The sequence below is a fragment of the Drosophila novamexicana genome, unplaced genomic scaffold (assembly GCF_003285875.2).
Source record: "Drosophila novamexicana strain 15010-1031.04,08,12 unplaced genomic scaffold, DnovRS2.1 tig00000689-arrow-pilon, whole genome shotgun sequence".
NCBI classification, from domain to species: Eukaryota; Metazoa; Arthropoda; class Insecta; order Diptera; family Drosophilidae; genus Drosophila; species Drosophila novamexicana.
Window position 1 is genome coordinate 2,546,171 of NW_020824818.1, and position 26,103 is coordinate 2,572,273.

The 26,103-nt window shown below is 38.1% G+C and overlaps 1 protein-coding gene across 1 annotated transcript in view; it reads left to right on the forward strand.

Moving 5' to 3' along the window:
* The window catches only part of LOC115763252 (UPF0585 protein CG18661), a 66,485-nt gene extending 49,383 nt beyond the window's left edge, over nt 1–17,102 (forward strand). Inside the window, exons 6-8 of the transcript XR_004017890.1 lie at nt 10,809–10,894; nt 14,018–14,185; nt 16,979–17,102. The gene's annotated coding sequence lies outside the window, so the exon portion shown is untranslated. The remainder of the gene's footprint in view (nt 1–10,808; nt 10,895–14,017; nt 14,186–16,978) is intronic.
* The last annotated feature ends 9,001 nt before the right edge of the window (nt 17,103–26,103 follow it).

Consider the following 26,103-nt stretch of genomic DNA (forward strand, 5'->3'; position numbering starts at 1 on the left):
AACCTTTATGAAATGTGAAATTTTTAATGAATGATATATAATGTGAATTATATATGAATTTACAGCTCAATCAGAGGTTTTTTTATTTTCTACATAGTTTTTGTTTGTGTAAAATTCAGTGCTAACCTAATTCGACAGTTTTTCTTCGATTTTTTGCCAGGTCATTTACAATGCTTTTGGTCAGCATTAAAACCCCTTTGAAATGACTCGTTAAAACTTAATGTTTGCACCTTTTTATGATTGCCTGTGCTTATGGGCAACATAATTGCCAATTGCGGCGCATTTTTCAAATATTTTTCGCAGACCCCAAAATGTATTCTACGAAAACAGCTTACATATGTATGTCGACATTTTATACGAGACTGAGCACTAAAATGCCTTCTTTTGCCTGCACTTTGGGGCTGGAGCCGTTGTAAATAAAACATTGTAAAGAGACAAAAGGCAAGTGGCATAAAATGAGCAGCGACCAACTCATAAAACAAAATGCCAAAGAGCCAAAGCACAAACCGCAAGTGCCGTCAAGTGCGAAATTTAAATTTGCATAAATTATACAACAGCACAAAAATTGAGGGAACAAGCAAGAAAAATCAGCGTAGCAATACAAAAAAAGTAGATATATTTAAAAATTGTTGGCGGAATATCATGAAAAATATATGATATAATCATGAGGCCCACACCGCAGAGGGTTACGGATTTGGGCTTGGTCAAAAGCTGACCGACCAGCTTATTGTGCTTAAAACGCGTTAATATCTGATTGTGCTGTTATTGTTTTACAAAAAAATACTGCTGCAAAATGCAACAAATATAATAAAAAGCTTTAATAAGACAACTAAGTGCAAAAGTAGATAGATAAACGTATTCATATTTATATATATATATATATATTCTTCAACTGAAGTTTCATACTCTTCAGTCGATATAAAATAGATCTAAATATATAACTATATATCTTTAGTAAGATCACCTCGCTAACTAAAATGTTTTTTATAAGACTAAACATTTTGTTAGGCTGTTCTTTGGCATACACTCAGCAGTTCAATAGCATTAATAATATTGCTCATCAATATAGCAGCATAATATATATTTCAATATGTTATATAAATGCAAAGAATGTAATATACAAAATGTTATCAAAAGTATTTATATATTTTGCTACTGAATATCATAGATCTTTGTTTTGAACACAGCTAGATATTTAGTTCTTAAAATAACATTCTGTTCATAAAATTCTGTTAATGAAAATAAATAGTGCTGTTACGCACTTTTTGCGTGGCATTTACAATAGTTGACTACATGTTAAATATAGTTAACATAAGCATTAGCTGCGTCACATTAAGGCTTACTTGTCTAATGAGCTGTCAGTTCCGGTAAGTCAATATTAGTGTTGCCCCAACATCAAAGAGAGCGGGTCCCTAGATGAATGCGTTTTTTTTTTTTATTTTGGATGTTTTCTGCCTTTTCGATTAAACTCGCATTCTCTGCTCAAAGAGATATATTATCTTTTATGTGTGGCCTCTCAGCATCGTCGTCATTAGGCTATGCACTTTTTCTTCTTTCGGGCTTATGTCTGGTCGGTTTTTTTTATATTTGTCTTCCACTTTTTATTTTTTTTTTTGAGCACATTGCACTCAACGGACATCACTCACACACAATATCACACACACATGCACACATATTCGCAGATTCGCCGTGACGCTGCAATTTTAACACTTTGAAGTCCAGTTTGAATTTGGGCGTTGTTGCATGCTGGCCTTCTTTCTACTGGCAGCTGCCCCAGAACCCGAACCCACCTTTTGCAACTATTTCAACAAAGCGCAGTGCAGTTACTTTTATGTTTTGTACGTGCCCCAGCAAAACGACAGCTGAGCAAAAACGCAAAAGAATCGCCGGCTATGATGATGTAGCACGTGTCAACATCAGTTGTGACTGCTGCCTCTATTGCTGCTGCTGCTGGCACCGGGTCTGAAACAGCAACTGGCTCAGGCATTGGCTCTGTGTACGCTGCACAACATGACCGCCTGTCATCATAAATGTCAGAGGATCTCAGCGTCCGGAGGGGCAAAAAACACAAACACAAAAACAAAAAAATAAAAACCTAAGAAATGCTAGACGGGACATGCACTGACATTTTGCTGCATATCAAAGTGAAATGGGATCTGTGTACAACCTGCCAAAAATTATATGGAATGTGTTGACAACTGATTGAGAACTGTTTAGTTAACTGCGTTGTATGTGGGTGTGTCTGTTTGCTTGTCTTTTGAAATTAAAATTTGCATTGCAGGGTCTACTTTTGGGTTTGAAGAAAGCTTCACAGCTTTTCATATTATTATTTATTTATGCGTTGCTTAGAAAGCCATTTCAAAGCAAAGCATTTGCCCACAATTAGGTTGAATTCTTGTTAATTATTTATCTTTTGTTGTGCTTTTATTATGATTATTATTATTATATATTGATAATAAAATTCTCTTATTGATAATAATATTCTTAATGATTTATATAGGTATCATAAGTAATCAGATCCATTAAACACCCACGTTTACTTATTTATTCCTTCAAAGAAGTTTTGTACAGTTCAACTGATTTAACAAAAATGTTGTATCTGCAATTTAATTTCTATAATATAAAAAGCCTTAAAAATAATTTATTAAATGAGTTTCTGTAGAGATTTAGTATTTGCTTAGCTTTTATTATCCACCTGAACCCATTTGATATACTTACAAATCTCCACCTGCAATTTGTTTAGACGTAATTTGTGTTTGCCACAGTTTCGACAGGCTCAGTTGCCCAGTGGTCCAAATTAATTGGCACCATTGCGGCAATTGGGGGATTGGCAAATTTGGTAGCTGGCTGCCAAAACTGTCAGAAATTCAATGCGCGTTGCCCCGACCAGCATAATTTCAATTAATAATCAAATCGGCAAAACGGACACGAACCACGCCCACACCTGCTTGGATCCCAGGGGGTAAAGACCGCGCTGACGACTTTACAAATTGAAATTAACATCGTGTCGCGGGCGGTGGGAAGTAAAAAGGGGGCAATGCAGCCACAAATGTAACCAGGTCATTTTGTGGGTTGCGCTGAAATTAGAATAAGTTTTGGGGACTGCCAACACTGGGGTAGGCCCATCAGCAGAATTGTGTTAATGAAGGCGTCAGTGTCTGGCACAAGAATCTTTATTATTTCGTAATTAAGTGGCTTGCCAAGTGCCGCCGAGACGAGCACGAGCACGAGTAGGGGCCTCTCCCTCCCAGGTCACTTAGAAATGCACAAAAAGAAGACGACGGCAACTCTGGCAAAGAAAATTGTGTTGATTCAATTTGAAAAGCCTCGACGGGCTGTCAAACTCTGGCAAGGAGTCGAAAAACAGACAGACAGACAGACAGACAGACGAACAGACTGACTTGCTCTCGAGTGGGTGGCCGGAGTTGAGTTAGTTCAGGTCTGGGTACCACCTAGGCAGTTGTGTTGACAGCCCATTCAAGTTGTTTGCGTTTTTGTTCTCGGCCGCTTTCATTTGTATCTACGCTCTTTATATATTGTCTTAAGCCGTTGCCAGGTGACTCGCAAAAGGAGTCAACAACTTGTTGGCTTTTGACCTAAGAATTGTAAACTATATTATGCCTATGAACTCGCTCTTAACAACATCAGCTTATATAAACAAGTTTACTGAATAAATTTACAATTGAAGATGGACACGGTTGGGTTATTCCACGGAACTGGAATAATAGCTTCTGAATGAGCCATAACGAGCTAATTGTCGAAAGTCTTTTAATATTATGCCATTTGCGAATATCGCGATAATTGTTGCAGGCCCAAAACATTAACATTTAAAAATTTGGTTAAATTTAGTTAGCCACACAGCCTAATTTACTATTTATATTTATTTTCATGGATTTTCTTTTTAAGCTCCTATTATTTTCATCAGTTTCTGACCACCTTCTCAAAGATAAGCTGAAACATTTATTTACATAGTTGTTTATCTTAATTCATATTTGTTCTAAACTGAGATTTGGGCTAATTTATAAGAATTTATAGCTGATAACATAGAATATACATTTTTTTAAATTAAAATTTTCCACAATTTATAAAATGGCATAGATAAATTCCTGAACAAAAGATAAACGACAGCGCCTGAGTAAACATATCGGCATCATCAATGCCCAACCAGAAATAAAGAAACGTGCCGCCGGCATATTCTTTTTATGGAAAATCGAATGCGGGGCAACTGGAAAATTGTAAGACAAGCGAGAGGAAAAAGCAAACACGCGCGTATTTTTTGCTTCTTTTCTTATCTGTAATGATAGATGCCACGCCCACGTACGCAATGCCGCGCCTGCGGCAAAGCGAGCAACAACAATTTACAATAAATGGAGTTAAAAGTTACAATTCAAACGGTTGTGGAGTGGGTGGGGAGAGGGGCGTGGCACATCATCATTGTTGTTGCTGCTTTTTTAAACGTGCGATAAGCCGAAGCAATTTAATAGCAAAAATAACAATAAAATACGAGACAGACAGGCTGGCAGGCAGACAGACAAGCAGACGGACAGACGGACGGAGAGACAGAGAGCCTGGCAGCAGGACAACGAGACGGCAGCCAGGATCCAGGCAGCAGCCTTAGCAAACAGTCGAAAAATAAATGTAGCTGCCTCGAGGGCGCCGCCCGCCCCCGCCGACAAGGACACTGGGCGTGAAAAGTGTGTCGTCGCGCATATGTAAATATTTGCATAAAAAAAAACCAAGTCGGAGACGACAGACTAATGTGGGCATAATAGCTTTCGATTATCGGAAGAGAGCAGCGAGTGCCACACCTTAAAGCAATGCCACTTAAAGAGCTAAAACAATAAGAAAGTAATAATACTAACCAAATTTCATAGATTTTACAACGACGCGTACGTAAATAATTTATTCTTAGTATTTAAAATTTTATTTAAATTCGTTTCGTATTGATTTTCAAAACATACTTATCACTTTAAAAATAATACTAAAAATATAATTAATATACTTATTAATATATTGTTCACTTGACTTTAAGAAACAAATTTTACGTACAATATATGTATATGCATGTATTTTAATTGAGTAAGGTCTTCTTATCGTTATTCTTGCTTTCGAAATTTATAAATTAAAGTTATTTTTTTGTTTTATATATAAAGACACATAAGTAAATGAGCCCTATGTTCAAGCGCATTGTGCCCAGTGCAGCTTGGCATTTGGTTGGCAATTTTCATAGCTCGCATTTTCCGACTTCTGCATATTTGTGCGACAAATTGCGAGCCAATTCCGTAAAACAGTTGCATTCTTTTAGACGCCAAAAGAACACATAAAAGAGAATTATCAGAATGAACAAAATTTCTATGTGCATGCCTAACAAGAGTTGGGGGGCTTACCAAAGTGGGGCGTGGCATACAGAAAAAAATGGAAAATGTGTGTGGCAAAGTTTTGTGTGGAACATGTTTGCCATACTTTTTATCTGCGCCCAATTCTTTATGCGAGCAGTTTATTAAAGGATGCGAACAACAGCCAAGAAGTGTCCTGTACAAAAGACGTCCTGCGTGCCAGCACACGAGTGTGTGTGTGTGTGTGTGGGGTAAAAAGTTGTATGTGCATTTCGCATAAATGGAAAATTGTTCAATTTATCGGCGCACAAAGGAACGGAACCCATGAGCTGAGAACGTGGTCAAAGAATAACTTAAGAAACTTTATGCAATTGAATAGATAAATATTTATGTTGGTCAACTCGTGTGAAGGGTTTCCCCCGCTTAACCCTTGAAGTCATAAATATTATGACTTTATTTCCCTCTCACTCCCAAGTACTCGCCACAAGTAATTGCCACAAATGAGGCGCATCAAATTTGATTTGATTTGAGCTTTTAAGCATCAACAACAATACAACATTTGAAGGACAACATTTAAAGCGCTGTAAACAGCCATAAGCAGGATAAAGAGCTGCGTAAGGAGGATGATAAAAATATCAACAAGCCAGCAATAAAACATTCAACATTCAAGGAGTGCAGAGCAGAGCAGAGCAGCCAAGTGAACATTGGACCATTGTCGAAATGACATCAATAAAATATTTAAGGCGACAACAAAGAGAAGCAGCAACCACATTCGCATCCACGAATGGCCTTCATGCTTCAGCTACCTCTGCCCCTGCTCCGGGACCTACTCTTGTTGCTGCCTCTACCACGCCCTCAAAGTTGGCAAAACAAACTCAAGGAGTGTGCTGAATGGGTAACTCCACTCGACTGGCGCCGTGGCAAACGAGCTTAACAGGATAAACCGATGAGAACTGACGAAGGCGCTGTGAATGAGGTTGCGATTGAGGAGGAAAAGGGTTTGGGGTTGAGATTGAGACGAAAAACTCACTTCAGCAGGTTTTCACTCGTCTCGGTTTCAACTCGACTTTGAAGTGCAACATCGGAATTTGAATTCAATCGCAATTGCAATCGCTTCCCTCAGAGCCCCATCCCACGCCCATCTCAGCTCCATCTCCATAACTGGCTTTTTATTGTGGCTTCCCCTTCTGTTTTTCTATCTGTGTATTATTTGTGGCTGCTCCGTAGCAAGCGGCTTAGACTTGTTAGCAACGTCTTCCAACTGTTTACGGATCTTAGACGAACAGGGCGGGGAGTGGAAGTGGGTGGAGGAAGTGGACGGAACCGAAGTTTACTCTGGAAATCGCGACTGACAATCAGGGACAGCACAGAGATGGGCTGCCATCGATAGGCAAAAGACAGCAACTGGGATTGGAAACCGAATTGGGCAGTTACTTTAAATGTTGACCAAATAGCCCAAAGAGCCTCTTTTCGGTTTTGGTTTCGGTTTCGATTTCTCATAATTTGCCTCATCACGTTGGTGGCTGCCTCTGGAACTGGGTAAAGATAAAAACTTAAGTATTTCTGGATTTTTATGAAATTTACATATTTTAATCAGCCAGCGTCGATTTCCCAGCGGCAATCAATTTTCTCGTAACGCTTCGTTTCGTTATTCAGCTCAAAAAATCAGCTGCGATTTTATCTTTCGATTTTCTTTGATCTAATTTCGTGGGTAGTTGCAATTTCTGGGCTATGCATACATTAAGATACATACCCTGTGCCATCGCCGCACTTAAAGCTGCATTTAAAAATATACTCTATCCTGCCGGACAAGGGCTTTGGGGTCTGTCAGGACTGACGTCGTCGCGACTGGGGCTTAGAAACGCGACAGGAAATGATAAATGGGTCCGTTTACTGTTGATTCACTCAAGCATTTAACTTAAAGCGTATTTTCTAAGAATAGCTGCGCTGTTTACAGCCCCACACGGTTCAAAAGTCGAAGCGGATATCAAATTACCTTTTAATGAGCCGCCTGACCACAGGGGACAGGAGCGATGGAATTTGAGACTTAAGTGTTAATCGATGCATTAAATGTACAATTTTAATGCAAATGTAATATAATTAGAGGACTTTAAAGGGAACAGCCTATAAAATGGAACCAATAATCTGAGCGGGCAAAGTTTCCCATTTGGACCGAGAGCCTGCGGAGGGAGTACGAAATGCAATTGGGACATAAATTTCCATTTTCGGTTTTATGCCCTCGAGAGCTCAGAGTAATTTAACGCTAAGTTTTTGTTGTTTTTTCTGTTGCTGTTGCTGCCGTTGTTCTTCTGGTTGGGCCAAGCCGACGCGCCGCAATAAAATAAAATAGTAAACATGCAGAACAAGAAGAAGAAAAGGAAAATAAGTCGCGCAAAAAATGCGAAAAGCAACTTGGCGCTAAGTGTATCCCTGTCCTATTCTACACTCCTTTGCCGTTTCCGTGTCCATGTCCTGCTCCAGCTGGTTTCGGTGCTGACCGCAAAAACTAAAATGGGCAAAAGTTTTTTGGTTACTTCTTTTGGGCCGGGGTAACGAGTGCCGCCTCAATTTACGCGGCTTTGAGTGGTTTTTGTTTTGCTATTTATCTTGGCCTGGTTAGCAGTTGTCCCCCTCACCTAACTACGGCTGGGCCCTTTTGCTTTGCTCCTTTCTTATTTTGGCGGCAATTTAATGTCATCATAAATACAAATTCCATGCGCAGAAGGACTTTTGCAGTGGCTTTAGTTGCGCTTGAACTTCATTTCGTTGTCCTGTTTGCTGCTGCTTTAATCCTTTGTTCCGCAACTCGGCTGCAATTCTATTAACCCAAGCCAAGCCACAAGCGAGCCTTTCTTTTGCACTCTCCAGTTATTTTAGCCACTTGCCAGTCTCTCAATTGCCAATAAATTTTAGCCGTTATCAAGCTGGCCAGCTCCCACTTATTCATACACGTGCCAGCAGCTGCTGCATCGACTGAAACACCGCAGCCATAAAGCCCTAACTGGAACTGAAGCTCAACGGGGAACTAGTACTGAGTTGAGTCTGGGCACGGACGTGGGAATGGGCTGGGCCTGGTACTCGACTCACATTATTTAGCAGTTTTATTTTTTGTTAGCAGCACATAAAACTAGCCGAGCAAAAAAAAAAATATTCCAGGCTGCATTCACTTTTGTGTGCGCTTTTTTCGAGCTCAATTTTAACGCCCAATAAAATATTTTCTAAACGAATTTTCAAAGGCAAATATTTAAATATTTAATATTGTTGAGTCGGTTATATGGAAAAACGTATTTTAAATTTGTATTTTAATGTTTTGTTTTATTAAAATATATTGAATTTCTTTTGAGAAAAGGTTTTTGAGATAACTTGACTCAGATTTAAAATTTGACTATTTGGTTTCTTTTTATTGTTTTTGTTTTGTAAAAGAGAAAACAAATATTAAAAATTTACATATTTAAGCTTAGTTTTGTTAAAATATATTGATTTTTTTTTGTGAAAATTCTTATGTGATAACTTGGCGCTGCCTTAAAGGTTGACAATTTATGTTTTTTTTTGTTCAATTAATAAGTTCATTATAATTTGATTCGGAATATAATGAATTCTCTTGACAATATTGGATGGTATAAAATTTTATATTAAAAAGTGTTTTTGTCATTAAAATTGTTAAAAAAAAATATAATTTTAGGCTGTTCGTTCAATTTTTCCTGTATATAGATTACAGATAATTCATTGAACCAGGCAAATGTGGGGATATTTCTGTTTGGAAATAGGAAAATTAACTGTACGGTTCTAAGCTTTTGCTAAGCTATTTATCAGTTGAACCCAATTTCATTGCACCGCATGCCACAAGTCTCCTTGGAGAATCCTAGACTTTTCCGCGTGTCAGGAGGACGCGTCGTGTCCTTGCACTTGAGCAACAGTGGCAAATGTAATAAAAATTGTTGCAAGAGCGCGAGAAGAACAAACGGAGAACAAACCACCAGAGCACGTGCTCCAGCGGGAAATGTTTCCCGGTTGCGAGTACCAAATGCCGACCCCCTCCACATTCCCCTCCCCCCAGTCAACCTAGTGTGGTGGAGCTCTACAAGTGCCGACTTTGGCCGTCGTTTGTTTTGCCCGTTGAGTGCAAATTATTTATGCCACATGCGGGACTCGAAACACACCTGCCCTCCGCTCAACAGCAACTGGCAATGCAATCAAAGCAGGCAGCAGAAAATAGATGCATATATAGGGGGAGAGAGAGAGAGAGAGAGAGAAAGACAGCGCGAGTGGGAAGAGGGCGAGTGAACAAAAGCCACATTGCCATTTTCCACTTTCCATTTTCACTCGAGTGCAATTTGGTGGCTTTGGTTTCTCTCCGTCTCGCGCCTTGGCCGGAAGTTGAAGTCTTTTGTTTTCATTTCCGTTATTTAATGCAAGTGGCATTGTTGTTGTTGTTGTTGTTGTTGCGCGTGTTGCAGGTGCCGTTGCCAGCTGCCTTGACTAACATAATATATGACATTGCCCCGGCTGCGCGGCCCTTCCCTCTGCCCGCCTAAGCTGGGCGCCCGAGCGCTTTCAACAACTTTTAACGTCGCAAACTTGTTGGCACCTACTTGTCCTTGCTCTGGCTCCTTGCCGGGGCATCCTTTCACCACTTGGCAGCACTTTTCAGGCAGCCCATTTGCATTTCGCCGCTCTGAAAAATGTTGCCTTCTCTTTTATTTTTTGCCTTTGCTCTAAACGAAGTTAACCAGATTCTCATGTTCAGATAATGATTTTCGCTTTATTTGCATGCGATTTTTACCAGACAGTTGTTGTTGCTGTTATCCTTTTCTCATGAGTTTTACTCTATTTTGTGGCACATTCGCGGATTCTTTGTTTTCTTGCTGCTCTAAATTTATTGCCGAAATGTGTGTTTTAAATAAACTTTGTAAAGTTGCTTTAGCGAATATTTTTGAATTGTGGTCCCTGATATTTATTACTGTCCCGCTGATAGTCAGTTGCAAATTTAAAATCTATTACATATTTTCTTATTATAGTTTTTATTAAAGCTGTTAATAATAAAATTTATAAACACAAGCTAATATGGCCTTTGTCTAGTATATTACAATAATTACATGTTCTTTATAAAATTTCCGTTTACATACTTGATCAGCATAAGCATCCGTCTGTATGTTTCTTTACGAACTAGTCTTTCATTTTTGAGTCTGTGTCATAGGACTTATCCTAGGACCATTCCTCTATTCCAGACAGTTTATACTTTGGCACTAACCAGATCGGGTCACTGTATCTTATAGAAAACATCGGTCGAAAACTAAGTTTTTGGAAGAACTTTTATGTTTCTCAAGATGTCCTGACCAAACTCGGCATTTATTAGATTGACTATGCTCTTTCCATATAATAAAAGAGTAATATATATAAATAATTATGCAAAAGTACGTATATCTAGTAGCAATAATGCATTTTTAATATATTTTTTTTGTTTATTTTCAGATATTTACATTGAAGTACATCATACGGAAAGAATTGTCATCCCCATACCTAATTTCCGAAAGCTTATTCCGTGAGCCGTGAGCTAGGTAAGTCGCATAAAGTGCCAGCAGTGGAAGTCAAGCTTTATATTTTTTTTGTTTCTAATGGAAATTGTTTAGCTAAAGATTGGCTTATAGATTGGCTCGTATGGAGCTTAATCCATTGGGGCCCTCCCCCCTCAACCCAAACGCAATCAACAAACAACTTTTGCGCTGCGGGGTAACTTTGAGCTCAGCTGCATTTACGCTCAATCTGCCACACACTTGCCTTGACGGCCACAAATTGCTTTTTAATAACTCAACTAAGCCAAGTTAAACTAGCAGCAAAAACAACAACAATCTACTACAACTGCAACAACAACAACAATCGTTGCTACTGTTTCAATTTACCAACTGGCAGTTAAATGAAGGCAACAAACCACAAACTATGCAAGCAAATCTGTTAACTATCCCCGCCCGGCTCTATTCGAACTTCTCGGCTAAGCTTCCTGGGCAACCCCTCTCGCCTATGGATTGCGTAAATCTCTGTTTTTGAATAGTTTCCCCAAACCAAAAATGTTCTCTCTCAACCCTTCATGGGGCTGTCGAAACTTTAAAACTTGAGCAATTTGTGAATTTAGTGCCAAACTTTGCCTCCAGTTTTGTTTCCCCACTTTTTCATTATCGTTTGCTGTTGTTGTTGCTTCTGTTGAGGCCACCTTCTCGTCAGATCTCAATTCTCATTGTTGTTGGTTGCGGCTGGCCAAATTGCGATTGCTGAGCTTTTTTTCGGACACCTAATGGCCAAGAAGAGAAACTACTTAGAGAAATGCTTATATGACATGTCCTTAATTTAAATGTCATTCACTATAGAATAAGACTCAGATCCAGCTTAGTAGCAAGATTGCAAGTCAGAAAAATAGAGAGGTGGATCGAGCCAAAAACGGAGAGAGTAAAATAGAGAGTGGAAAAGAGAACGAGTAGCATAAAAAAGTGAGAGAGTTTTAAAAAAGAAATGGAGATACAAAACAAGGTGGAGTTATATATAGATAGATAGATACCTAAATAGATAGATATATCGGTAGGTGGGCAAAATGGATGAAATGCTGAATGTAGGAAAAAGAAAGAAGAGAGAACAAAAAATGTATTTGAAAAAACAACCATTACTAAATTAAAAAAATGCGTTTATATACAAAAGAAAAAGACTGATAAAACGGCATGCAAACCAGGTCATGTGCTAATGTTTTGGTTCCTTTTAGAGCACATTCATACATTTATATTCATTTATACTTGTATATTGCGGCTTGTCCTTGACAACTGCATCATAAATGTCAAGTAAATTACTTTTCCTCTCTTTTTTTGTCTGCCTCACCCCGAGTCTATGTCTATTTCTGTCTATCTAACCAACACGAAATGTATACACACACACATACACATTCACAAGGGTGCACACATGCAACTGCAAATGCGGCAGCTTAAAAGTATGCAACATAAAATGGAACTATTTAACAGCGACACCAACGCCAAATCGCAACAAACAGAACCAAAGAAGGAGACTCAGCCTGCCCGCAATAGCAACAAAAATAAAAACAACAACAAAAACTACATCCATGAAATGTTCCATATGCAATGCAGCAACAACAACAACAATAAGAGGCACATTTTCTTTTTGTGGTAATAAAAACTAATTAAATCTGCACGAAAAACACGCCAACAAGCAGCAACTCCTTGTTGCTGTTGTTGTTGTTGTTGCTGCTGCTTGCAGTGTGTAACATGTTTCAACACTTTGCGTCTGGTCTAGGGCCAAAAACTATGCCAGCTACGTATAGTAGAATATGTGTGTGTGTGTGGGTAGGGGGAGGGGGGCACTCAAATCCACATTGAAAATTTAATAACCAAAAATTTGCAGCCGAGTTTCGTTTTAGTTTCTCTTTCTCCTTCTCTATTTTTTTTCGTGAGCAGCCAAATTGCAAAAGTGCGCCGAATACCCCCCACCCTGCTCCCTCCCCCACACTTTGTATATTCATCTCTTTTGCTCTGTCTCTACTTTGAATGTTTGTGTGTGACTCGCTCTAATTGTTGTTGTCGTCGCTAGCTGTTATTGTCATACCCTACTGTAATCAGTTATCGGCTGCAGCGGTATTAACGATTCACTGCATGCTCTCTTTATCACATAATATATATTCCTTGAAGTAAGAATCAAAGTTATCCTCAACTATAATATTAAGTATTTATTTGCTTTAATTGCAATTTATATTAAACTAGATACTTGACACAGGGTATTTTGGTAGTCGTAACAATTGGTTGTTTCTTTTTTCGTATATTCTAATTGTTGCTGTTGTTGCTGTTATTCATTTATGTTTTATGTGGCATTTGCCGTCGACTGTTTTTGGCACACGGCAACGGAGACAACGAAACTTTTTGGCAGACAGTTGCTGCTGTGATTTTTGTTGCTATTGTAATTATTATTGTTGGCACTTTGGGCTCGAGTTGTGCTGCTGCTGCGGCTGCTGCTAAGTAATAAGCAGCCACAGCAGCAATAGTAACAACACAAAAGTGTCGACAGACGAAAATGTAATAAAATTGTTGGCAAGTCTGCAGCACAAGGTTGAGGACGTAGTCGACGCTGCCGCCAGCGCGTTTGCTGCCAAGTGCCCAGCATCAAAGAGCGCGCGCACACACACACACACACACACACACACACACTGGCACTCCACACACATACCATAATGGCGTTGTAATGCTCGTAAGCAGGTGTAATTGAATGGCCTTCCCCGTCCCTCATGTTCCGGCTAACAGCCAAGCTCCCAGCGGAGTTTTCACTTTTGGCACGAGATTTCAAGTGAGCTACGACATGTCTATGGGTATGTTTGTGTGTGTGTACAGCTGTTTGAGTGTAGGTGTGGCTTTTCCGGCTGCAGGAAATATCACATGGATTGTGGCATAGAATTAAATGCGATAATTGTATTAATTGCCCCCTGAAATATTGTGTGGTATTCAATTTAATAAAAAATGCTATATTTTATTTTATTTATATTTGTTCTTAATAATATGAATGAATGAAATATTTATCTTTTCAATATTTATTTAAATAATCACGTGTATTTAAGTGCACAGCTAAAATTTTAACAAACATTTGTTTATTTTTTTATTTTCATGTCATGACAAATTTGTTTTTCATGTTTTTAAAAGGTCATCGATGGATCGATTGCATCCAATCCAAGATCAGAGGCTGTAAGGACGCAACGTTAAAATATTATCCTTGATGCTTCTGAAACTATCGGCACGATTCAATGTCCGTTGCATGACACCGAACTATGCCCTTCATCTTTACTGGAAATATTTTCTTTCTTTAATTTGGTAAGTTTGGTGTTTATAGACCAATATTTGATGGAATCCTACATCCTTAGTGGCTACGACTACAAATTGAATGTTCTCTTTAGAAATATCACTTTAACTCGGCCATATCCTTGCAGGGTTTTGAGTTAGTACATTGATTAAATAAAGCTATAACTGGCAATCGGGGTCGATTTAGCTGCTGTCACGCCGAGATTTCAACATTTAGATGCGTCGCATTCCCAGCAATTAAATTGCGCTGTGCAGAATATGCAATCCGTATGAGAGTATTTCTTTTATTTTTAACTACAATGAATTATTGTCTGGGACCAACAAGCGACAAGCCGAAAACCAAGAGGGTGCGATGTATATGCTTGTATATATTTCTTATCTGCCAATTCCTCGTATCGTACGATTTTCTGAACGTCCTTACAAATACATAGGTACCACACTCATTTTAGTGCTTGACTTCAATTGTCCGTACATATTTTTTTCCTATTAACTTTGCTTTATTTAAAATTTACTGTTATTATAGGAACAACTTTAATGAATCCTATATGAATATTTTCTACTTATTCTACTGTCAAGCTTAACATAAAAATTGTCAAGATTAGGGTGATTGTTTAAATCGATTGGATGAGTTGACTTCTTTAATTCTGCGTCTCTTTAGAAGGCGCCCAGCCCAAAATTTAAAAAAAAATTGGAAAATTCCTTCAATAACAAAGTTTTAAAGTCAAAATGGAATGTATCAGCAATAGCAGGTCATGACGCACACCAAATCTTTCGAAAATCCGCAAGCATATGGCTAATTTATGTGCACTTAAAAACCCAGATTTTATGTTTGGCAGAAAATAAAACGTTGCATACCCGAAAGGGGCGTCTGTTAGCATCTTTAACAGTAGGCTGTTTACACTAACAGCCGGCTGTTAACAGCCGCGAATAAAATTTTTTTGGGCATCCCTTTGAGGTATGCAATAGATAATTTTTGGCAGGCCAAGTAAAAATGTTATATTTGAATGCATATAACTGGGCCATATCTTAGCGGATTTTCGAAAGATTTGGTGCGTTGTGATCGTTAGCACCAAGCGCATCGGCCTGCATCAAAATACTAGGGGGTCATCTAAGGATCCTGGACTTGGTAATTTTTGGGTCACGGGTCGCAAGGAAATTGGTATAACGCACAAAATCATTAATATCTAACAATCTGGAAGATCGGTTCTGATGTTCTCTGGCCAGATTGTCCTTGAATGACAATCGATAGTCCTGCTCCTCACGAGATCAACAAGGTGTATCCTGCTGACATCCATAAGAATATGCCCAAGCTATCGCCATTAATAGAATATGTTGTTCAGATTAAATAAGAATATCTCGGAAACTTAAACGTCGATTCTGATGTCCTTTGGTCAGCTGATAGTCTTCATCATCCAATTCAAAAATATTCTATAAGAAGGACGAAAGTCATCAAAACAGCTAAGCAAAAAGGACATTTTTGTACACACAAATCATCATACAGCTAGGCCATATCCCTATGTATCCTGACAAGTCCTGTGTCAATCAAATTGTATTCACTACGACTACCAGCTGGCCAAGGAGCATACCAATTGTCCTTTTAGTTTTCAAGATATCAAGGATTTTTTGTTTCAGTATATTTTCTAGCATATCGCTAAAAGTTTTACAAGGCCATGATCCTTAGATGACCTAATAATGTTTTGATGCAAATCGACGCAGTTGGCCCCTACGATCCAAACGCACTATTTCATTTAAAAATCTGCAAGGATATGGCCGAGCTAGGGCTCTTTTTCTAAAAAGGATATTATTATAAAACTAGCCATTACTTGGGCATATCAAGGACTTTCGGCATGTCCTTTGGCTATCAAACTGTTCTTTTCTTGCCCATTCAGAAAATATAATGAAAAGGACGAAAGTCCTTTTAGCAGCCACGATATGAGGACATTTGGTTTGTAAATTAATATGGCTATATCTCAGCAGTATCCTTGCGGATCCTAAGAAATCCTGTGTCAACCAACTTGTATAGACTAGAACTTCAAACTGGCCAAAGGACATAAAAATCGTCCTTCTGGTTGCAGAGATATGGCTACTTTTTTAAAAAGGACATTCTTCTTTTAGCCATATCTTGGTCATATCCTTAAGGATATCGGAAGGATATACCTTTTTGAGCTCGTGAGGAGCAGGACTATCGATTGGCATTCAAGGATTTCCAAGATTCGACAAAAAATTTCACTAAAATTTATTACAGGGGTTTAGTCAGAAAATGGCCAAAAATCGAAAAATTCAGGACTAACTTCGCCATTTGAAGGACTATCGGGATGTCCTTTGGACAGCAGATAGTCCTCACCCTCCCATTTAAGAAAATACAACCCGAAGGACGAAAGTCCTTCAAACAACGAAGTTTTAAGGACAAATTTCAATAAAGAAAATAGGCCATAACTCGGCTGTATCCTTGCGTATCCTGACAGGACATGTGTCAAAAAAATTGTACTGACCAGGCCTACCAACTGGCCAAAGGACATCAAGATCGTCCTTGTAGTTTCAGAGATATAGCGATTTTACTGAAATTTTGTGTTTTCAGTCGATTTTCCTTGCGGCCCGGGACTGAAAATTTACCAAGTCCAGGATTCTTAGATGACCCCATAATGTTTAAATGCAGTTCGGTGCAGGTGGTCCTTACGATCCTAACGCACTATGTCCTTTGAAAATCTGCAAGGATATGGCTGAGTTATGGCTATTTCTTTCCTCAAAATACCCTTTTAACTCTCTTATGATATTTTTGATTCAAATGTGCTTTTATCTTTTCAGATTGAAGGATTCAAGGACTCTACTAGATTCAAAGGACTTTTACGAATCTAACAAGGCTATTCCTACCAGGATCGGACGTATTTTAAGACAGATATAGCCATTTTAAGTTAAAATCGAAAATACATTAAGAAAACCACAAAATTGTTAAATTTAGCAAAAATAAACAATTAATTTAAAATTATTAAACAAATTCCTGTTTTTTTACTTCCAAGTGATATGGGATTGTGAAAAATTGTAAAATCGACGGACGTTAAAAATCTGTTGCATACCCGCCAGGGGCGTCCGGTGGCTGCCGAGATTTTTCTTAAATTCTGCCAAAATACCAGGCAAACAGAAATCCACAGAAGGTCGACAAAATTTTTCAGCGATCGAAAAAATTTCGTTGCATACCCGAAAGGGGCGCCCATGAGTGCTGTAAAGTCGGCTGTTAAGTAACAGCTGCGGCTGCTGATCATTTACAGAAAGAAAAAACATGTTTTTGGACGATTTCAATGTAAATTTATTTCTGTTAAAATTAACATTTTTGGCTATATCTGTCTTAAAATACGTCCGATCCTGGTAGGAATAGCCTTGTTAGATTCGTAAAAGTCCTTTGAATCTAGTAGAGTCCTTGAATCCTTCAATCTGAAAAGATAAAAGCACATTTGAATCAAAAATATCATAAGAGAGTTAAAAGGGTATTTTGAGGAAAGAAATAGCCATAACTCAGCCATATCCTTGCAGATTTTCAAAGGACATAGTGCGTTAGGATCGTAAGGACCACCTGCACCGAACTGCATTTAAACATTATGGGGTCATCTAAGAATCCTGGACTTGGTAAATTTTCAGTCCCGGGCCGCAAGGAAAATCGACTGAAAACACAAAATTTCAGTAAAATCGCTATATCTCTGAAACTACAAGGACGATCTTGATGTCCTTTGGCCAGTTGGTAGGCCTGGTCAGTACAATTTTTTTGACACATGTCCTGTCAGGATACGCAAGGATACAGCCGAGTTATGGCCTATTTTCTTTATTGAAATTTGTCCTTAAAACTTCGTTGTTTGAAGGACTTTCGTCCTTCGGGTTGTATTTTCTTAAATGGGAGGGTGAGGACTATCTGCTGTCCAAAGGACATCCCGATAGTCCTTCAAATGGCGAAGTTAGTCCTGAATTTTTCGATTTTTGGCCATTTTCTGACTAAACCCCTGTAATAAATTTTAGTGAAATTTTTTGTCGAATCTTGGAAATCCTTGAATGCCAATCGATAGTCCTGCTCCTCACGAGCTCAAAAAGGTATATCCTTCCGATATCCTTAAGGATATGACCAAGATATGGCTAAAAGAAGAATGTCCTTTTTAAAAAAGTAGCCATATCTCTGCAACCAGAAGGACGATTTTTATGTCCTTTGGCCAGTTTGAAGTTCTAGTCTATACAAGTTGGTTGACACAGTATTTCTTAGGATCCGCAAGGATACTTCTGAGATATAGCCATATTAATTTACAAACCAAATGTCCTCATATCGTGGCTGCTAAAAGGACTTTCGTCCTTTTCATTATATTTTCTGAATGGGCAAGAAAAGGACAGTTTGTTAGCCAAAGGACATGCCGAAAGTCCTTGAAATGCCCAAGTAATAGCTAGTTTTGTAATAATATCCTTCTTAGAAAAAGAGCCCTAGCTCGTCGATATCCTTACAGATTTTTAAATGAAATGGCGCGTTTGGATCGTAGGGGCCAACTACGTCGATTTGCATCAAAACATTATCAGGGCATCTAAGAATGATGGACTTTTAAAATAACAAACGCGGCGTAGGCAAACACAATATGCTAGATATCTCAGAAACTGCTTTAACGCTTTTGATGTCTTTTAGCCAGCTTATAGTCCTAGTCTACACGAGTTGGTGGATACAGGATTCTTCAGGATCAGCAAGGATGCGGTTATCCGAAAAAGGATTTTGAGATTTGCACCATCATGCGTCGGTTTAACAAGCGTTACTATAATATTAATTTAAAAAATTGATAGATTTCTTGAATTTGTTACGTTCTGTTAATTGCGTCCAGATAGCGAAGCTGACCAAAAAAGTTGCGCACAGCAAATACAGCAGGCAGACGATCATACGAGCAATTATTGTTCAGGCCAATGAGCGTTAAGCAATGGAAATTCCAGTGAGCGCAAGTCATATGTGTGTATGTGTGAAAACGCTCAGTAAGGAGGGCAAGCGAACGATCTCGGAAAGAATTCGCCCTTAACCAATAACCAAAGAGCGTTAAGAGTAAGAAATGCATCTGAGCAAGGGTATGATCAATATTCGTACCGACCAATGAGCGTTAAGCACCTTATATTCGTATTAGAGGGATGCATATGTTTATATGTATGTATATGTAGGGCAGCTCAGAAAATAGCATATAAGTATGAGTCAAGTGCGAAAGTTTGGTATGGAAGCTCTACAATACTATAAACAGATTAAAAATAGTTGACTTTTGTCTCCGTCAGCTTGTTACATATTTCAAGACAAAATGATAATAGTTTTTGCAAGTGTGTGAAAAAACGTATGTCCTTACGCAAGTATTGTCGAAATCGGCTGGGTTCGCTCGGGCACGATTCCAATCGTCATATCAATGTCCTTTGTCATTTGGCCAACAAACAGTGCGTCTGGCGCCAGCTCAAAAAAGGTCGGCCATATTTAATTATCATAAAATAGAATGATGGCCACCAGAGCTTAACTAGTTTATGGCCAACATTCGAATATTTGCCCAGCAGCTTGCTATTAACCCCGGGCCAAAGGGCGACCACTTCAAAAGCCGTTCACTAAGGGCGTTACTCATTAGTCGAATGGCCCCTGGGCCGGAATGGTAATTTGATACTTTATTGACTTGACGGAGGCACGACCACTCAATTTGCCTGCCTATTAATAGTCGAAACACTTTAAAATTAAATGCAAATTTGCCAAGGAAGCAACAATCGAGTACGGAAAACGGAAAAACTCGTTTATCATTTCTAGCCGCAGTCGACGGCTTGACAGGCCTTTAGATAACGCCCAGAATGGGTTAAGGTGTAGACAAAAGTTAAATTCAAATATAAAGTATTCCTCTCAATTCGTAACTACGCAACGAAATTAGATCAAAGAACAGAAAGGAAGATAAAATCTTTACAGATTCTTTGCTTGAAAGACGAAACGTAAATTGATTGCCGCTGGGAAATCGACGCTGGCTGATTAAAATATGTAAATTTCATAAAAATGCAGAAATACCTAAGTTCTTATCTTTACCCAATTTCAGAGGCAGCCACCAAAGTAATGAGGCAAATTATGAGAAATCGAAACCAAAACCGAACCAAGGGAATATCCACTCTTTGGGCTATTTGGTCAACATTTAAAGTAACTGCCCAATTCGGTTTCCAATCCCAGTTGCTGTCTTTTGCCTATCGATGGCAACCCATCTCTGTGCTGTCCCTGATTGTCAGTCGCGATTTCCAGAGTAAACTTCGGTTCCGTCCACTGCCTCCACCCACTTCCACTCCCCGCTCTGTTCGTCTAAGACCCGTAAACAGTTGGAAGACGTTGCTAACAAGTCTAAGCCGCTTGCTACGGAGCAGCCACAAATAATACACAAATAGAAAAACAGAAGGGGAAGCCGCAATAAAAAGCCAGTTATGGAGATGGAGCTGAGATGGGCGTGGGATGGGGCTCTGAGGGAAGCGATTGCAATTGCGATTGAATTCAAATTCCGATGTTGCACTTCAAAGTCGAGTTGAAACCGAGACGAGTAAAAACCTGCTGAAGTGAGTTTCTCGTCTCAATCTCAACCCCAAACCCTTTTCCTCCTCAATCGCAACCTCATTCACAGTGCCTTCGTCAGTTCTCATCGGTTTATCCTGTTAAGCTCGTTTGCCACGGCGCCAATCGAGTGGAGTTACCCATTCAGCGCACTCCTTGAGTTTGTTTTGCCAACTGTGAGGGCGTGGTAGAGGCAGGAACAAGAGTAGGTCCCAGGGCAGGGGCAGAGGTAGCTGAAGCATGAAGGCCATTCGTGGATGCGAATGTGGTTGCTGCTTCTCTTTGTTGTCGCCTTAAATATTTTATTGATGTCATTTCGACAATGGTCCAATGTTCACTTGGCTGCTCTGCACTCCTTGAATGTTGAATGTTTTATTGCTGGCTTGTTGATATTTTTATCATCCTCCTTACGCAGCTCTTTATCCTGCTTATGGCTGTTTACAGCGCTTTAAATGTTGTCCTTCAAATGTTGTATTGTTGTTGATGCTTAAAAGCTCAAATCAAATCAAATTTGATGCGCCTCATTTGTGGCAATTACTTGTGGCGAGTACTTGGGAGTGAGAGGGAAATAAAGTCATAATATTTATGACTTCAAGGGTTAAGCGGGGGAAACCCTTCACACGAGTTGACCAACATAAATATTTATCTATTCAATTGCATAAAGTTTCTTAAGTTATTCTTTGACCACGTTCTCAGCTCATGGGTTCCGTTCCTTTGTGCGCCGATAAATTGAACAATTTTCCATTTATGCGAAATGCACATACAACTTTTTACCTCACACACACACACACACACACTCGTGTGCTGGCACGCAGGACGTCTTTTGTACAGGACACTTCTTGGCTGTTGTTCGCATCCTTTAATAAACTGCTCGCATAAAGAATTGGGCGCAGATAAAAAGTATGGCAAACATGTTCCGCACAAAACTTTGCCATACACTGGGTCCCATTATCAAAATGCTGCCACGCCCCTGTTCACGAGAATCTCTTTTAGGCTTGAGAGGCAGGCACAAGGAACTGTAAGAGAGTTTCGCATTTTGCTGCTGTTCGTTGAGAATGCAACGCGCTGAAGCTGCAGAGGGGTTTCCGAGCTGACCAGAGAAATAAGTGCAGCCAAGGGTTAATAGAAAGTAGCTGTAGTAATAGATATTTGCTATGCATTTTTCATAAATATAATTCCATTTTTTTGCAAGTGCCCAATTCTTTGTTGCTTCTCCTTGCTAGTTCTCTTGGGCGTAATTTATTTTTCCAGTATTTTGGCTTCATTTGTATTTGTTTGTTGACTTTGTTAACTTTGTTGTTGCTTTACATAAATTTCAGTTGAAGACTTTTTCTTGCAATGCGGAAATTGTCGTGAATAGTTCATTTCAGCATTTTACGTTTTGCGGGGATTTATTTTTGTTTGGATCTTTTTTCTACATTTCTTTTTTGGCGTGGAAAACTTAGTCCAAGCAGCTGCGATTGCAATTGCCATTTAGTTGTTGTTGTATCTGTTGGCAGTTGGTAGCAAAAATAATTTCCCCTTTATGCAGATGAGTCCTGTTCGCCGTCCTTGCCATCGTCCTTTCTCGTAATGAAATTGACATCTTGTGTCGCGATTTCAAGCTGATTTTGTGCTTTGCTTTCCTTTATTTCTTTTACAGCGCATTCTGTGGTCCTTGTTTTCCCATCAGCATGAAAATAGTGCCGGTATCTTTGCTTGTCTCGCAATTTAATTTCCGCATTTTGTTTAGCTTCTCAGCATGACTTTTTAATAAATGAGAAAAGAATCGCTTCATGCCCCTAAACTCTATAAATGCAGGACACTTTTTTAAACTAGCTATTAATTAATTTTGATTGGGAAGTCCTAAAATCATAAAATATTCATTTGAAGTTATAATTGCAATTTTTGCAATTTTGACCTAGTTCTGTACGCCACACTGAAAGTTATTTTAATGCCAATTTTACCTTTTACTCTGTACTTCTTGCCTATTTTAATTTGGAACATCAAACTACTCTATTCAAATATTTAAATTATATGTTAATTATTATATTATTTATTATTTTGATATTAAGAACTTTGTATATAAATAAACAAAATATAGCCTTCAGCCCACTTGAATGAACAGGGTATTCTGCAACCCATCGACTGACTTATGCGGTCAAACCAACCCTTGGTGAAGTTTCGAGAACGCAAAGTTGGCGAAAAGTTCGGCGCACAGCAAATAGAGCAGGCACACGATCATAAGCGACGTTCGCAGAAAAGTATTTCTTGTAGTGACCAATAAACGTCAAGCAATGAAATGTCCTGTGAGCGCGATGCATCTGTATTTGGGAGGCCTCTCAGAAAATAAAGCAAGCATTCGACTATACGAGGAATTCGCACAGAAACATTTCTTTAGGTGACCAATTAGCGTGAAGCCATTAAACTCTTGTCTATGCGATGCATATGCGTTTGTATTTGTACATGCATTGCATTTGTGAGTGGGGCATAGCAGACGCCAAATATCGGCGCTCAGAAAATATGACATCATACGAAGGGTTTGCATAGAGACAATTCTTGTACAGTCCATTCAGCGTTAAGCATTAAAAATTGGTGGGATAACGCAGCAAGCACGCACACAAAAACTATAATGGTATATTTGCGAGTAAGCGATCCAGAGAATAATTCGGTTTAAGTGTATGTTAGCGTACGCGCTATCTAATCATGCATATGTTTGTTTACTAGTGCGTTATCTACCTGAACTGCACCTTACTCCCACGAATAATAAGTGATTAACGCTCACAGTTCACTACGAGAATTGCTTTCTCTATTTTTTGAGTACCCTCACATACATGCATCGCACTCTCACGAAATTTTAATGATTAACGCTAAGTGGTTCGTACAATAAATTCATCTGCATGAATTCCTCGTATGAAACACAAATCCATGCACTCACAACAATGTTAAGGCTTGACATTCATTGGATTGTACAAGAAATGCTTTTTCTCGAATTTGTATTGCTCAATAATTGTTGCTCACTACAAAAATGATGTAGTGCGAAGTTTCCCTATTATAGAGCTAATGCATGTTTTTAACCCAAGTCAAGCTGTCATTCGAGTCATTCGATTCGACAAGAATCAATTGTGTTAAAAAATCTGTTTCTTGCTGCCTGTTCTCTCCCCGATTTTGTTTCTGTCTCTCTCGTTTTCGCTCTACCTCTCTCATAAGCCATGGCAACATCCATGCAATGCGCGACACTTGGATTTTTATTAAAAATTGAAAAACTGTAATGAAAAATGCATGAAACAAATCGACGGCGGGCTGCATTTGTGACCAATAATTAAATTGAAAATGACAAATTTTATTAATTATTATACTTTTCTTTTTTGTTTTACATTCTCAATGACTTGAAAATGTTGTGTGCAATAAAAAATGAATAAATTAAATGGCATAACAAATAAAATGCGGTCGCAATATTCAGTTCAATCGTTTCGAAGTTACCTCACACTTTGTGCACCGACTAATTGTTTATTAATGTGATGCACTTTATATACTCAGTAATCTGTAAATGTTTAAATGGGGTATAGTGGACTTCAACGATACTACAAATAAAATGCATGCTTGGCTAGAAACGCCAATAAGTGAAAATTGACGTGCCTGCCTCACTCTTAACAACTCGAAGAATCAATAAAAGCTGTGGGCTACAAGAATTTTGCTCATTTTATGATTGATTATGAAATAGAAAGGTGTTTAAGTATTTTACAGTTGATTAAACTATTATTTTACAGAAATTAAACTTTTAATATTTACCTGAAAGAAAGCCACGCTCAGCACATCATAATGAGTGAGGGTAGTTAACATTCGGTAGGGTATCTTCTGATCAAGAATAGCCCGGCTGGAACTTTCCCCCTTGTTTTATTCTGTATTGTTAATATGTGTTCTTTGTGGTGCTTGTTGTTGATGGTGTTTGTTGTTTTTTTTGTGTTTGTTGTTGTTGTTGCTTTTGTTGTTGTTGTTGGTGGTGACGGTGTGTTTCGTGTTTCAATATGGTTGGCAATTAAGCACTTCACACATATACACGTATTTGTTGTTGATTTTTATTTTAATTTGCTCATTTTGGAGTCGGGCTTATTATATCAATTTATATGCCATTTCCTTTTTGCAGCTTCAACTCATTTCGTATGCTTAAATACAAGTTACATAGTTATATATATTTAGTGTATATATATTTTTATATATTTATGTATATATATGTATATATATAAATATATACACGTATATATTTATATTAGTATATATGTATTTTTTTTTGTTTCGTTAGCTTTGCAATTATTCGTAACTCATTAATATATTTTATATTTAACATATTTCGTTTTGTATTGAAAGCAACACAACTTTATAGCTTAAATGTTTAACATTCTCATTAAGTATATTTTTTACACTAATATTTAAGCTTTAGTTACAATTTACTTAAGTTAAGGCTTAAATAACAAATAGAGGAGATAAATGGAACAAAACCATATTTAATATTCGATTGGGTTATTTATGGGAAACATGGCAAGCAGGGTGTATTCAATGGCAATTATACCTGATTATATTCTTTGTAAACTCTGATAAACTGAAGAATAGAGGTTCTTTGGCAACATAGTTGTTAATGATTCCAAGACAGAATACAATTAATTGAAATTAACTTCTGGAATAATGATTTCTTATGGAATTTTATTTCTGAGGAAGTTTAAGTTATGCTGGAAATTTTGGAACATGTTTTTAAAATATTACTTATTTCATATCGAAAATTTTGTAACTGAAGCCTGAGAGCAGCATCAGCTATAAAGCGCTTGGCCATAGACTGGCTTGAACAGCCTATTTATAATACCTTCGATGCATTCCAACCAAAATTAGAGTCTACAACTTTGCTTTAACTGAACAATGCATTTATAATTAGGTGCACCAAAAACCCAAATACACACAAGTGCACAATCGCACATCCTTTGTTATATTTATGTACTATATTTTAAATGATTTTAACTCTCGATATGTTGTTGCTTTTGCTCTAACAATATACTTGTATAATTCGCATTTTAATGTTGCATACCTTAAGGCAAAAGTATGACAACTAACTGGTGCGTGTGTGTGTTTGTTTGTTTGTGTGAGGGTGTGTATAAAAATGCCATCAGCGTTTAACGCACAAATATATATATCATCATATAATTTTTAAAACTCTTTGACCCCAATTGAGTGCATCAAATTGGTTATATACTGAATTTTTTCGTTTTATCTTTTCATCTTTAAGCACAGCATTAAAGCAAAATCAAATTGCAATTGTTTACCCTTGTGAAAGTTTATAAATTTTAACTATACATATAAATATTTATATATATTTACTATAAATGATAAGCTAATATATTTGTTA